At 44.7% G+C, this 12,184-nt stretch overlaps 1 protein-coding gene across 2 annotated transcripts in view; it reads right to left on the reverse strand.

Moving 5' to 3' along the window:
* Positions 1–12,184, reverse strand: part of CTSW (cathepsin W) — a 791,734-nt gene that overhangs the window by 352,022 nt on the left and 427,528 nt on the right. The gene's annotated exons all lie outside the window — the stretch shown is intronic.

The raw sequence follows: 12,184 nt of genomic DNA on the forward strand, positions 1-12,184 counted from the left end.
GTCGGGTTTCCCCACTGGGAATAACCCCCTCTTCCGCGGATTCTCCTGATCAGTCAGGAGATCCTCCGTGCAAGAGGACTTGTAAGAGGAAACACCTAGACTCCCCTGAGTCTATCACTTCAGATGCCGACTTAGATGAGTCGGAGGGATCCCCAAGATCCCCCTCTGAGGATGTCTCCTTTTCAGACATCCTAGAACTCCTAAAACAGAGGGGAAACTGGCCCTCCACAAATCCCTCTGAGGATGAGTCGGTATACCTAGAGACGTTTGGATCTCGGCCCTCCACCTCCTGGGTGTCTCTGCCTTTCGACCCCCTTATGGAGGTTATTGCACGAAAGGCTTGGGCTGCTCCTGACTCTGTAGAGCCAGTTCCTAGGAGGCCGTCTAAATTTATTACAGCCCCTTAGGAAAAGCAATTCCTTACGAAAGGTGTCCCTGTTGATGCCATGGTGGTGGCGGCTGCCACTAAGAAGGAACTTGCAGATCCTTCCGTACCAGTCCATCCTCCTAATAAGGATTCTAGGACCATGGATAGGTATGGCAAGCGGATGTTCTCTTCAGCGACCTTTGCTATGCGCTCGCTGAACTACTTATGTCACTTCACCAGACTCCAAAAGGACATCCTTAAGGAACTAGGTGAAGTAGTACAGGATCCTACGGCTGCAGGGGCTCAAGAGAAAATTGCTTCTCAGCTAGGAATCCTTAATTCTATAGCTAACTCCTCCATGCGACTGATATCATATGCAGCAGATGGAGCGAGTAGAGCCGCAGGTACAGGGGTGGCTCTTAGACGTCAATCTTGGATGCGGCTCTGTAATTTTGCAGATCCCTTTAAGGCGTCCTTCACAAACTCTCCCTTTGATGGGTCAGCTTTGTTTGGCCCTCAAGTGAAGGATACATTGACCAGGTATGAACAGGACGGCAAGACTCTGCCGTAGGGGTCCGTTTTTCCACCCCTTCTAGACCTTACCCCAAAGGACAGAAGGGTGGAAAGATGTGGTTCCGCAAATCCCAAGGAGTCACGCCGGATACACGTGGTCAGTTTACCCCTAGAGGCAGAGGGGGTAATAATAACAGATGCCGCTCTAGAGGCAGAGGGGGTCCACAAAACCAGGGAAGCAGAGAGCCTCTCTCTGACAAGCCCTTCCAGCATCCCGGAGATGTTGCCCGACTGTCCATCCTTGGAGGCAGTCAGGGGAAGACTATCGCTGTACCCAGAAGCCTGGCGTTCCCTCTTTCAAGACAGATGGGTACAGTCGATTATATCCGAGGGTTACAAAATTCCTTTCGAGGAAAGTCCCTTCTCTCATACAAATTCCCTTCCAGATGTACCACCCGGTCTTAGGGAAGTTGCAGAGTTAGAAGTATTAAAGCTTCTACAAAAAAGAGCCATTCAGCCAGTTACAACAGACCATTCAGAGCCCGGAATCTACTCAAGATTCTTTTTGGTCCCCAAAAGACGGGAGACTGAGACCAATATTGGATCTCAGCAGACTCAACAAGTCTGTGAGAAAGACAAGATTTCGAATGGTCACACTTCAGTCAATTTTGCCCTTCCTAGAGAAGGACAACTGGATGTGCTCAATAGATCTTCAGGACGCGTACTATCACATAAAAATTCACAGACGCTCCAGAAGATTTCTCCGCTTTCGGCTGGGGTCCAGTCATTTTCAATTCAGAGCCCTGCCCTTTGGTCTCACTACAGCCCCCAGAGTGTTCACCAAATGTATGGCAGTGGTCACGGCTCACCTGAGACGTCAAGGATTCCAGGTGTTTCCGTATCTCGACGACTGGCTCCTTTCAGCCACCACCAGGCATCAACTTCTTCAAGCCAGGGATTACACACTACACACTAAATCTCTGCACTCAATTAGGAATTTCGATCAACTATGAAAAATCCTCCTTATTGCCCTGCCAGTCTATTACCTTCATAGGCGCAAACTTAAACACTGTTCGGATGTCAGCAACCCTCACAGACCAAAGAATCTCAGATATACAAAGTCACGTGAGGATCATCCTTGCCAGCAAAAAGGTGCAAGCCAGAATGGTTCTGAAGGTGTTGGGCCTCATGGCTGCGGCCATTACCCTTCTTCCCCTGGCCCGCTTCTACATGCGTCTGCTTCAATGGATGTTGTTCGCTCAGTGGTCTTACCAACAACTTCCAATGCGTCACCAAATCCTGGTGACACAAATTTGCAAGAATCATCTTTCATGGTGGATTACTTCTCCCCAGATTCACCAAGGCAGACCCTTTGTATCCCCGGCCCCGGTAGCCACTGTCACTACGCACGCCTCCCTGATCGGGTGGGGGGGTCATTATCAGGGCAGGATGGTTCATGGGATGTGGCAACGTTCGAATACCACCTGCACATAAATGTCCTAGAGATGAGAGCAGTGCTTTTAACGTTGCAAGCCCTCAACGACTTTCTTCCCTTGGGAACAATTGCAGTTCACACAGACAACATGTCTGTAGTATGGTATATCAACAAACAGGGCGGAACCAAATCCTACCCCTTGTGTCGAGAAGCTCTCAGACTTTGGCAGTGGCCGATCTCCTCTCATCGGTTTCTGGTAGCAACGCATATCCCTGGGAAAACCAACATTCTAGCGGACAGATTGAGCAGAGCTATTCTCATGCCTCACGAGTGGTCTCTCAAACAATCTATAGTGAAGGAGATTTTTCTAGAATGGGGCCGCCCATGTTGCGATCTTTTTGCTACTCCCCAAAACAGCAAATGCCCAGACTTCTTTTCTCTCTTCCCACTGCCAGGCCATCCCCCCAGAGACGCTTTAACCCATGATTGGCCCCAGGGACTTCTTTATGCCTTTCCTCCCTTTCCGCTGATTCCACAAGTTCTCCAGAAAGCCACCGTTTTGAGAGCCAAAATGATTCTCATTGCTCCCTATTGGCCTCGACAAATTTGGTTTCCGTTCCTCCATCGTCACCTTTTGGTGCAGCCGTGGCATCTGGACCCAGTACCAGACCTTCTGATTCACCAATCGGGTCAGCTGCACCGGTCTATCCCTTCTCTCAACCTCACAGCATGGTTGCTCCACTTCCTTCCTTAGCCAGGCTTCCTATGATCTCTAATCCTGTTAGGGATATCATAGTGGCTTCCCTAAAATCCTGTACTAGAAGGATTTATACCAGCAAATGGAAACGCTTCTCTTGTTGGGCAAAAGCTAAAAATAAAGATCCTTTTACTGCTCCTGTTCAAGCAGTTTTGGATTTCTTAGCAGAAATCTTTCACGCGGGCTCTTCATCTTCCACGGTCAAAGTTCAGTTGGCTGCTATCTCGAACTTTCATGTCGGGTTTGCAGATCACAACATTATGTCCCACAGGCTTTGTAGAGCCTTTTTAAAAGGAATCTTTCTCCTGAAGCCTCCAGTCAGGAGTCCTCCTCAATGGGACCTAAATTTAGTGCTGACATCCTTGATTCTTCCTCCCTTCGAGCCAGCTGTTTCATGTTCCCTGAAATTTCTTTCATGGAAAACACTCTTCCTGGTTGCTATTACCTCGGCTAGGAGAGTGTCTGAACTTCATGCTCTCTCTGTTCGTCCCCCTTATTTGGTCTTCCACAAAGACAGGGTATCCTTGAAAACTAATCCGACCCTTTTAGCCTAAGGTCGCCTCAAAGAATAATTTGAACCAGTCTATTGACCTTCCTGTATTTTTCCCAAATTACTCAAACAGATCGGAACAAAAATTACACTATCTTGATGTTCACCGCCAACTCTGATATTATTTGGACAGAACAAAACAATTCAGGAAATCCGATCAGCTCTTTATTTCTTATGCTGATAACAAAAAAGGCCTTCCCGTCTCCAAAGTGACCTTATCTAGATGGCTTTCTTCTGTCATCTCTGAAATCTATCAGCTCAGGGGAAAACAGCTGCGCTCGAAACCTAAAGCGCATTCAACCAGAAGCTTAGCCACTTCCACAGCCTTTCAGGCTAGACTTCCATTAGACACTATTTGTGCAGCAGCCACTTGGGCCACTCCTCATACCTTTGTTTCTCATTGCAAATTGGATTTGGCCTCCAGGGATAGAGCCAGTTTTGGCTCTACAGTTCTCAAGAGTCTGTTCCATTGAGCCACCCAGGATAGAGGTGCTAGGGACGCGGTCCCATCAAGCAAGAATGAAGGCGAGATTGACAACTTAACATTGAGAAGTTATGTACCTACCATAACGTTCCATGTTAGTTGTCTTCTCTCGCCTTCTTTCTTGCGACCCTCCCTCCTTCCCCCTGGCCTGGACAGACCTTTTTCTCCCTACATGGAAGTATGCTTCTTAAGACCATACAGTTCTGGTCTTCCTTACCCATCCTTCAGGTTTTTTTCTGCCTTTCTTTCTTCCTTCTGGGAAGTTTTTATGCTAGGTGTTATTGCCTATAGACGACAAACGAGATCTGGGTACTTACCGCCTTGCATCATGGGATATGGGGCTGCCTCGAGCTGGTAAAAGTGAGACTCGAGCTTAGCAAAGTGCCTAGTCGGAGCCGAGGATTGGCTCCGAACCCATCAAGCAAGAAAGAAGGTGAGAGAAGGCAACTAACATGGAACATTATGGTAGGTACTTAACTTCTCATTTACCTATATTATGTTAAGACTTTATTTATTTATTTATTCTTGCCAAAATTAGAGAAGGATACAGAAAAGCCCTTGGAAAATGTTTAAAAATAAGGCTTGAAAACCTTAGATTCCCTGGATCAGTTTGCCCCTTTTATCATATTTTTCAATCACCTCTACAACAGAGGGACCAAACAGTACATCTCTGTCCAAGTGAGAATTTACAATCTTCATTTTCCTTATCTGGGAGGTTATGAAAATGCAGCCATGCAAACCTCCTCAAAACCGTATCAGAGGCCATAACCCTGGAAAGATCACCAACAGTTACACAAACTATAAACTATGCGCAGTTGCTTGTACAATAGAAGAAACCAAGTTATTTAAAGCAGACTTTTCCTCACAAGAAGAAACTGCAGATAAAAACATTACTGATACTTAAACCAATGAGCCTGACAATTCAAAATTCTGAAAATCAAAAGTTGCAGATGCATGCATTTTCTCCCCATACCTATCAGTAACTTTCCCAGCCTTATAAGAAAAGGTAGGATTGGAATTAGTGAATCACAGCCATGGCATCAACTAAAGCTATAGCTGCTGGATCAGGTTTGGGAATAGTGTATAAAAATTTAAAAGACTGAGAAACACATTTTATCTGCCTCTTTAAGGGACAGCTGGCTGACTATCAGGAAAACAGCTGCCAGTCATACATACTTCCTCCACCAGACAGGGAATGGGTGTAGGTTCTGAAATTCCTTCTCTAACAACTCACAGTATTTCCCAAGTGAATGAGAAACCTCTAGGTTCTCCCATTGAAAACACCAGCACATTCTAACAATAGTCTCCAAAAGAAATCTCCATGGGGAGAATCAAACATTGAGCTCACGTTAGACGGTCTGAATCAGAAATCTAAGGAAGAAATGTATCAGTCCCTGCATCTTCCTGTTCAGATTCAGAATTTTGAATCACTTCAAGAAAAGAGAATCCCTCTACAAGACTTGCACCCTGAGCCATACAACTTATATAAATATGTGAAAAAATTAAAGCAGAAACAGTTTTTCCACACAAGCACTTTCAGAATAAAACTCACCAACAAAGCATGACAGCCAATAGTTTTCTTACCAAAAAATTAATATATTCACAGAAAACACAGAAATTGTGGAAGGCTTCCCCAGCAGAGTTATTAATCAACTGTCCAGCCTTGAGGGGTTATCAGATAGGTGTACGAAAATCATAGAGGGAACACGCAGACGGCAAGAAATCTCTGAAGCTTTTGGATCATAAGCTCCTCCTTTTCTGTGGTTCTGCTTGAGCCTACAGCAGTTAAGTTTGAAGGCTAGGCCAGTGGTCATATCCTTGTCTGGATATAACCCCAAAAGCTTAGGTTACTGGAAGATTGATCTACTTTTTAACATTACACCACAGATTTGCCAAAGCTTTTTTTTTAAACCCTTTACACTGGAATGATGCCACAATATAGAGACAAGATGATCAGCTTTAACAATTGGCTTAATGTCTGGTGTCATTCAAAGGGGATCCAGTGTCTGTCTGCCTGGGATGACATGCTTGACAAGCCACGCTGCTTCACAAGGGACGGCTTGCACCTGTCACCCCTGGGATTCCGGATATTGGCTAAGGCTCTTGCCACCCCCATAGTGCCTTTTTTAGGCAAGGCTCAAATTCTAAACCTACCACCCTAGAAAACAAAAATGGAAAGAAACTGAGGGTAATGCTGCTCAATGCCAGAAGTCTAAATCTCAAAATGCACGCACTCGAGGCCCTTCTCAGTATGGAGAACATCGATGTCTGTGCTGTAACTGAAACCTGGTTCAAGGCTCCTGAGAGCACCCGGCACTATTAGGTTTTACCTCATATCATGCGTTCCGCCCCAAAACCCGGACCACACCACAAAAGGAGGTGTATCCATATTCATAAAGGATACCCACACCTCCAGGTTGGTGGCAACACACAAGCTCGAAACCATCCAGGTGCAACTAACCATAGGCAAAACTGCTCTACAAATTGTAGCATGCTACAGGCCACCCTCTCAATCTCAGGAACCCCACACAGCCTTCCTGAAGACACTGGAGGGTATAAATGTATCTCCAAACACCATCATATTGGGTGACTTCAACTACCCGAATGTAGACTGGGAACATTACTCAAGCCCTAACTTTCTAGCCCAACGGTTCCTGGAGTTCATAAATTCAAATGCCATGGAACAGCTAGTCACTGTTCCCACGAGAGGAGAAAATGTACTAGATCTCATTATCACAAACATGGGGACAAAATGCTCCACACCAGAAGTATATCCCTCATTAGTGAGATCTGATCATAAACTAATCTCACTGGAAATCCACATCCCGCCCCCACCCCAAACAAAAAAGACCACAGTGAAGAACTTCTCTAAAGCAAACTTCACACTACTCAAGACTGGTGTGGTATCCTTCAAGGCACCTGAGACAGTGGAAATCACAACCCAAGCTGCGGAAGCCCTTACAAATGCTTTCTATGAACACGTCCAGGACTGCATGGATCAGGCAATCCCAAATAAAACCAAGACTCTTTCCACAAAGGGCAAACGTCCAGTCTGGTGGACCCCAGCCATTAACAAACTTTACAATAAGAGGAGAAAGCTATTACATGATAGAACAAAATCCATAAAAGGGAAGTCACCCCTGATCATTATTAGTAAAAAAATACGAGCACTCATAAAATCAACTAAGGCCAATTTTGAGAGAAAAATTGCCATGGATTCAAAGGACAATCATAAGGCCTTTTTCAGCTATGTTAGGAACCTGGGTGGAAACTCCCAGATATGCTCAGAATTAGTCCAAAATGATACAAAAATCACTGAACCCACAGACATTGCCAACATACTGGCAGACAGGTTCAGTGCAAACTTCACCCCCCTCCCCCCCCCCCTAAAGGAGAGATAACTATCCCAGCGGAGTGTAGCCTCCCAGACATCTGAAATGCGAAAGCTGCTCTCTCTAAAGCTAAAAACACAGCATCAATGGGACCGGATGGTGTCCCCGGCTGTGTGCTACACGAGCTAAATGAGGAATTAAACCCACACATAAGGCAGCTGTTTAATCTCAGCCTTACCACAGGATACGTGCCCAAGGAGTGGCGTACGGCAACTGTGGTCCCACTCCACAAAGGCGGTGCCTCTACGGACCCTGGTAATTACCGCCCCATAAGCTTAACAAGTCTAGTCTGCAAAGCTATGGAGGGGATCATAATGGAGCTCATAAACAAAGATATAGGGGACTTGCAGACATTGGACCCAACCCAGTTTGGCTTCAAGGGAAGATCATGCCTTTTGAACTTGGTTGACTTCTTCGAAACAGTCACCAAGGCCATTGATGAGGGAAAGGCAGTCCATACAGCCTACCTTGACCTTGCAAAGGCTTTCGACACAATACCCCACTCGGGTATTGTAGAAAAACTTACCAGCTTAAATGTAAACCCATATGTCACAAGATGGGTTGCAAACTGGCTTAAGGACAGAACCCACAGGGTTAGAGTTGCTGGCGCTATGTCCGACTCCAAGCCGGTCACAAGTGGTGTCCCACAGGGCTCGGTCCTTGGCCCCCTATTGTTCGGCATCTACTTCTCAGAAGTACAGGCCAACATGGGAGGACTTTGGCTGACAAAGTTTGCAGACGACTGCAAACTGGGCGCCATAGTGGAAAGTGCATCGGACACGGATATCCTTCAGAAGGGACTCACGGAAACAGATAGCTGGTGCCAGAGCCATGGCCTGAAGTTAAACGCCAAAAAATGTATAGTCATACCCTTTGGGAAAAACAAGGTAACCCCAAGCTACCATATAGGTGGCAATCCACTAGTGATCAGGGACCTGGGGACCCAGGTTGACAGTGGCCTTTCTTTTGACACTCGCGTTGCTAAAATGGTTAGAAAGACCTTCTACATTGCCCACCTGATCATGAAGGGATTCACATCCAGATCTAGTGAGGTCATTGTTCCCCTGTACTCTTCACTTATCAGACCAATGATCGAGTACAATGCCCCATTCGGGATGTATCTCGCCCGACATCTGCAGCAATTGGAGAGACCCCAAAAGTTTCTCACCAAAAGGATAAAGGGACTCCAAAATCTGTCATATGCTGCCAGATTGAAGAAACTCCAGCTCTATTCAGTCGCATACCGTCTGCTCAGAGGTGACATGTGCCTGACATACAAGGCCATGTCCAACCCAGAATTAATGGACATGCTCCACCTCAAAAATCCAAATCCACCAAAACCACTAGAGCAAGTGACTTAAACCTTAGCACGGATATAAATAGGACGTGCTGGAGGGATAGATTTATCACTCAGAGACTCCCTATGCTGTCGAATAGAGTCCCGGTCCATGTGAGGCAGAGCACCTCGCTGGCTCTGTTCAAGAGAAATCTTGACCTGTGGATGGGAGATCGTAGGTTTACCCCAGGAATCATCTCTGTGTCACTGCTGGACAGAGGCACAACAAACTAATGGGTACAGTATTTTTTCATATAAGGGGTGGTGTAAGCCACAAAAATTCGGGCTAGGCTTATAAATGCCTTGGGGCAGATAGCCTAGTATAAACCTATGAAAACTTAAATGAGTGGCAAACACAATCGTCTTGTAAATGTTTACTGCCTGAAATACATACCGCACGTTTGTTGAGAGGGGGTGTCTTGCCCAAAACTACACATCAACTATTCTGTATCTTTGGTATGCATAGTGACTACAAGCTGGCAAAAAGCAGCTACAAAAGCATATTTCAGAAGAAATTACTATAACTGCATAAGTACTTTAAAAAGATGCCTGGGTGAGGCAGGAAATGTCTGAAAGAGATGGAAGGAAGTTGGTCACTTACTTGATAAAGGCAAGAAAAAGTGGAACAAGCTAACCTAAAAACTACAAAAATAATAGTTGGAAAGGTAAACAACTTGGAAAAGAGTAACTTGGACACTGATTTTTTTAAATCCAAAACATAATTAAAACTCTTAGAGGTAGCCTTTCAGTATATTTGAAATTGGAGATCATCCAGCTTGTAGAAAAAATGATCTGAAAAGGGTCTTTGCTTGTACTGCAAGTAAATGGAAGGGTCAGTAGGCTGGGAAAGTTTCAGATGCCAGGCTGTGTAAGCCCTGCCAGCCTCAATCTATTAATTTAAACTGAATTCCCAATAAGAGCTCCAATATTTTCTTTATGTTGATGTGCATTCCTGTCAAAGCCCTTCTTTGTGTGCTCAGCAAGAAAAACACAGTGACAATAAGACTTCTGGTAGGCAGCTCATGTTGCGAGAACCAATGTAACACTGTCAGAGTCTTGGTAGTTCAAAAACAAGAAAAATATTTAAAGTCCTTTAACTATAGCTTCAAAGTCATGAAGCTTTAGAACACGTCATCCCAGAGAGTAACGCCAAAGAAAAAAATACTTGAAAGAAAGGAAAAGACTCGCTGTTGGCAGAGATTGACATTACATACTGTGGTCGAATGGTAGGAACTAACTTGCAGCATGGCCAAGTCAAGTTAAATAACTTCAGAAGCACTAAATGAAAAATAATAGGCATGCATGCAGAGATCTTAAAAATCACTGGTACCTTCCTTGACTACATTTCAACAAATAAATAACAGCAGAAGATAGAAAATACCATTTCAAACCACTCAGATGAGAACAAAAATGAAAGCTCTGGGAAACACTACAGGAAGACTTATTTGAGCAAGAAACCAAAGAAGAGGATATGGCCTAAAGAATTGTAATACTGGAGAACAGAACCTACACATTTCGCAGCATTTCTAGAACAGGTTGGAGGAACTGCAAAGATGATGCAGAAATGCTTTAAGTTCATTGATGAAAATTCCTATGAAGATGAGGGCCAAAAGAGCAGTGTGTTTAAACCCCTTGAGCGCATGCAGTGAGGTAACCACAGTCAATCCTGGTAAAAATTTCACCATTTTCAACACAAAAACAATACCCTCTAGAGACCTTGGGAAAACAATACCATCCTAAAGACCGGAAGCATTAGAATATTCATTGAAAAAGGCTACTCGACTTCATAGGTGTTTACTAGCCTAACGACCACAAGGGCCTTTTTAAGCCTAGCCATGCATCCCAAATCTCTGACAAGTTCTGATACCCTTGATAAGTATAAGCACAGGCCTGGGAGATGAACCATTTACAGGTCACCTGTTTGCATCAGAGACATAGGTGCCAAACCAGGGATGAATTTTCAATTTCCCATCCAATTGTCCAAGTTGCACTCAATTGGATTAGAGAGGAACTCTGCTTCACATGGACAGGGAGCCTGTTCCATAGATGGGGTAGTCTCTGGGATACATACCTATCTCTGCAGCAGGTCCTATTTATATCACAGGCAAGGTTTAAATCTTTAGAATGGGTGATTCTGGTACTGTTTGTTTTGTGGATATGCAGGAGGGCCATCAGAGTGGGGCCTGATAATGCTCTGTATACCAAGCATAGAACTCCCCTCAAAAGCCTGTAGGAGATAGAATACAGGGACAGGGCCTTAAGGAAGTCTGCACAGCACATATTACTTATGCCTCATATTTTTTTAGTGAGGAAACTCTGTGGACATTCCAGTTGTCGGAACAATGACTTCATTGGACTTAGATGCCATACCTTTGTTTACAAGTTGCACAACATAGAATGATTTCCCCACCACTGTGGACACATGATGATCAAAGGCTACATTACCATCTATTTGTGTCCCTAAGTCCCTGACTACTGGGTCAACTCTAAGGGGTGTGTTGTCAATGTGATAGACATTCCAGTTGTCGGAACAATGACTTCCTTGGACTTAGATGCTATACCTTTGTTTACAGGTTGCACAACATAGAATGATTTCCTCACCACTGTGGACACATGATGATCAAAGGCTACATTACCATCTATCTGTGTCCCTAAGTCCCTGACTACTGGGTCAACTCTAGGGGGTGTGTTGTCAATGTGATAGTTATCAGGGATGGATGACTTCCCAAAGGATACTATTATGCATTTCTTGGCATTTAGTTTTAGTCCATGACTCTCACACCAGTTGTTTGTTTGTTTGTGTCAGCCCCTGCGGGAGAACATTTGTGTGTGTGGGATTCAGTGACAGCTCCTAATTTGCAATCATCTGCAAATTTAGTCAGCCAGAGACCACTGACATTGGCTTTGACTTTTGAGAAGTAAATGCCAAAAAGGAGCGGTCCAAGTACTGATCCCTGAGCGACTCCACTTATGACCGGCCTCTTTGTAGAGGTGGACTCCTCAATTCTAACTTATTTGGTCCTGTCTATGAGCCAGTTGGCTATTCACTGGGTTACATACAGGTTTGTACCTAATCTCTTGAGTTTGTCAACAATGCCCGAGTGGGGTATTGTGTCAAATGCCTTGGCCAGGTCAAGGTAGGCAGTGTGATCGATTTTGCCCTCATTCATTGCTTTGGTGACCTTCTCAAATAAGTCCAATAGGTTGAGTAGGCATGATCTACCCTTGATGAAACCAAACTGGGTTGGGTCCAGTGTCTGGAGCTTTACTATATCTCTATTGATCATCTCCATGTTAATTGTTTCCATGACTTTACATATAAGACTGTGAGACTTATGTGCCTGTAGTTT

Source organism: Protopterus annectens, chromosome 6.part0 (genome assembly GCF_019279795.1).
Source record: "Protopterus annectens isolate FY-2018-M chromosome 6.part0, PAN1.0, whole genome shotgun sequence".
NCBI classification, from domain to species: domain Eukaryota; kingdom Metazoa; phylum Chordata; order Ceratodontiformes; family Protopteridae; genus Protopterus; species Protopterus annectens.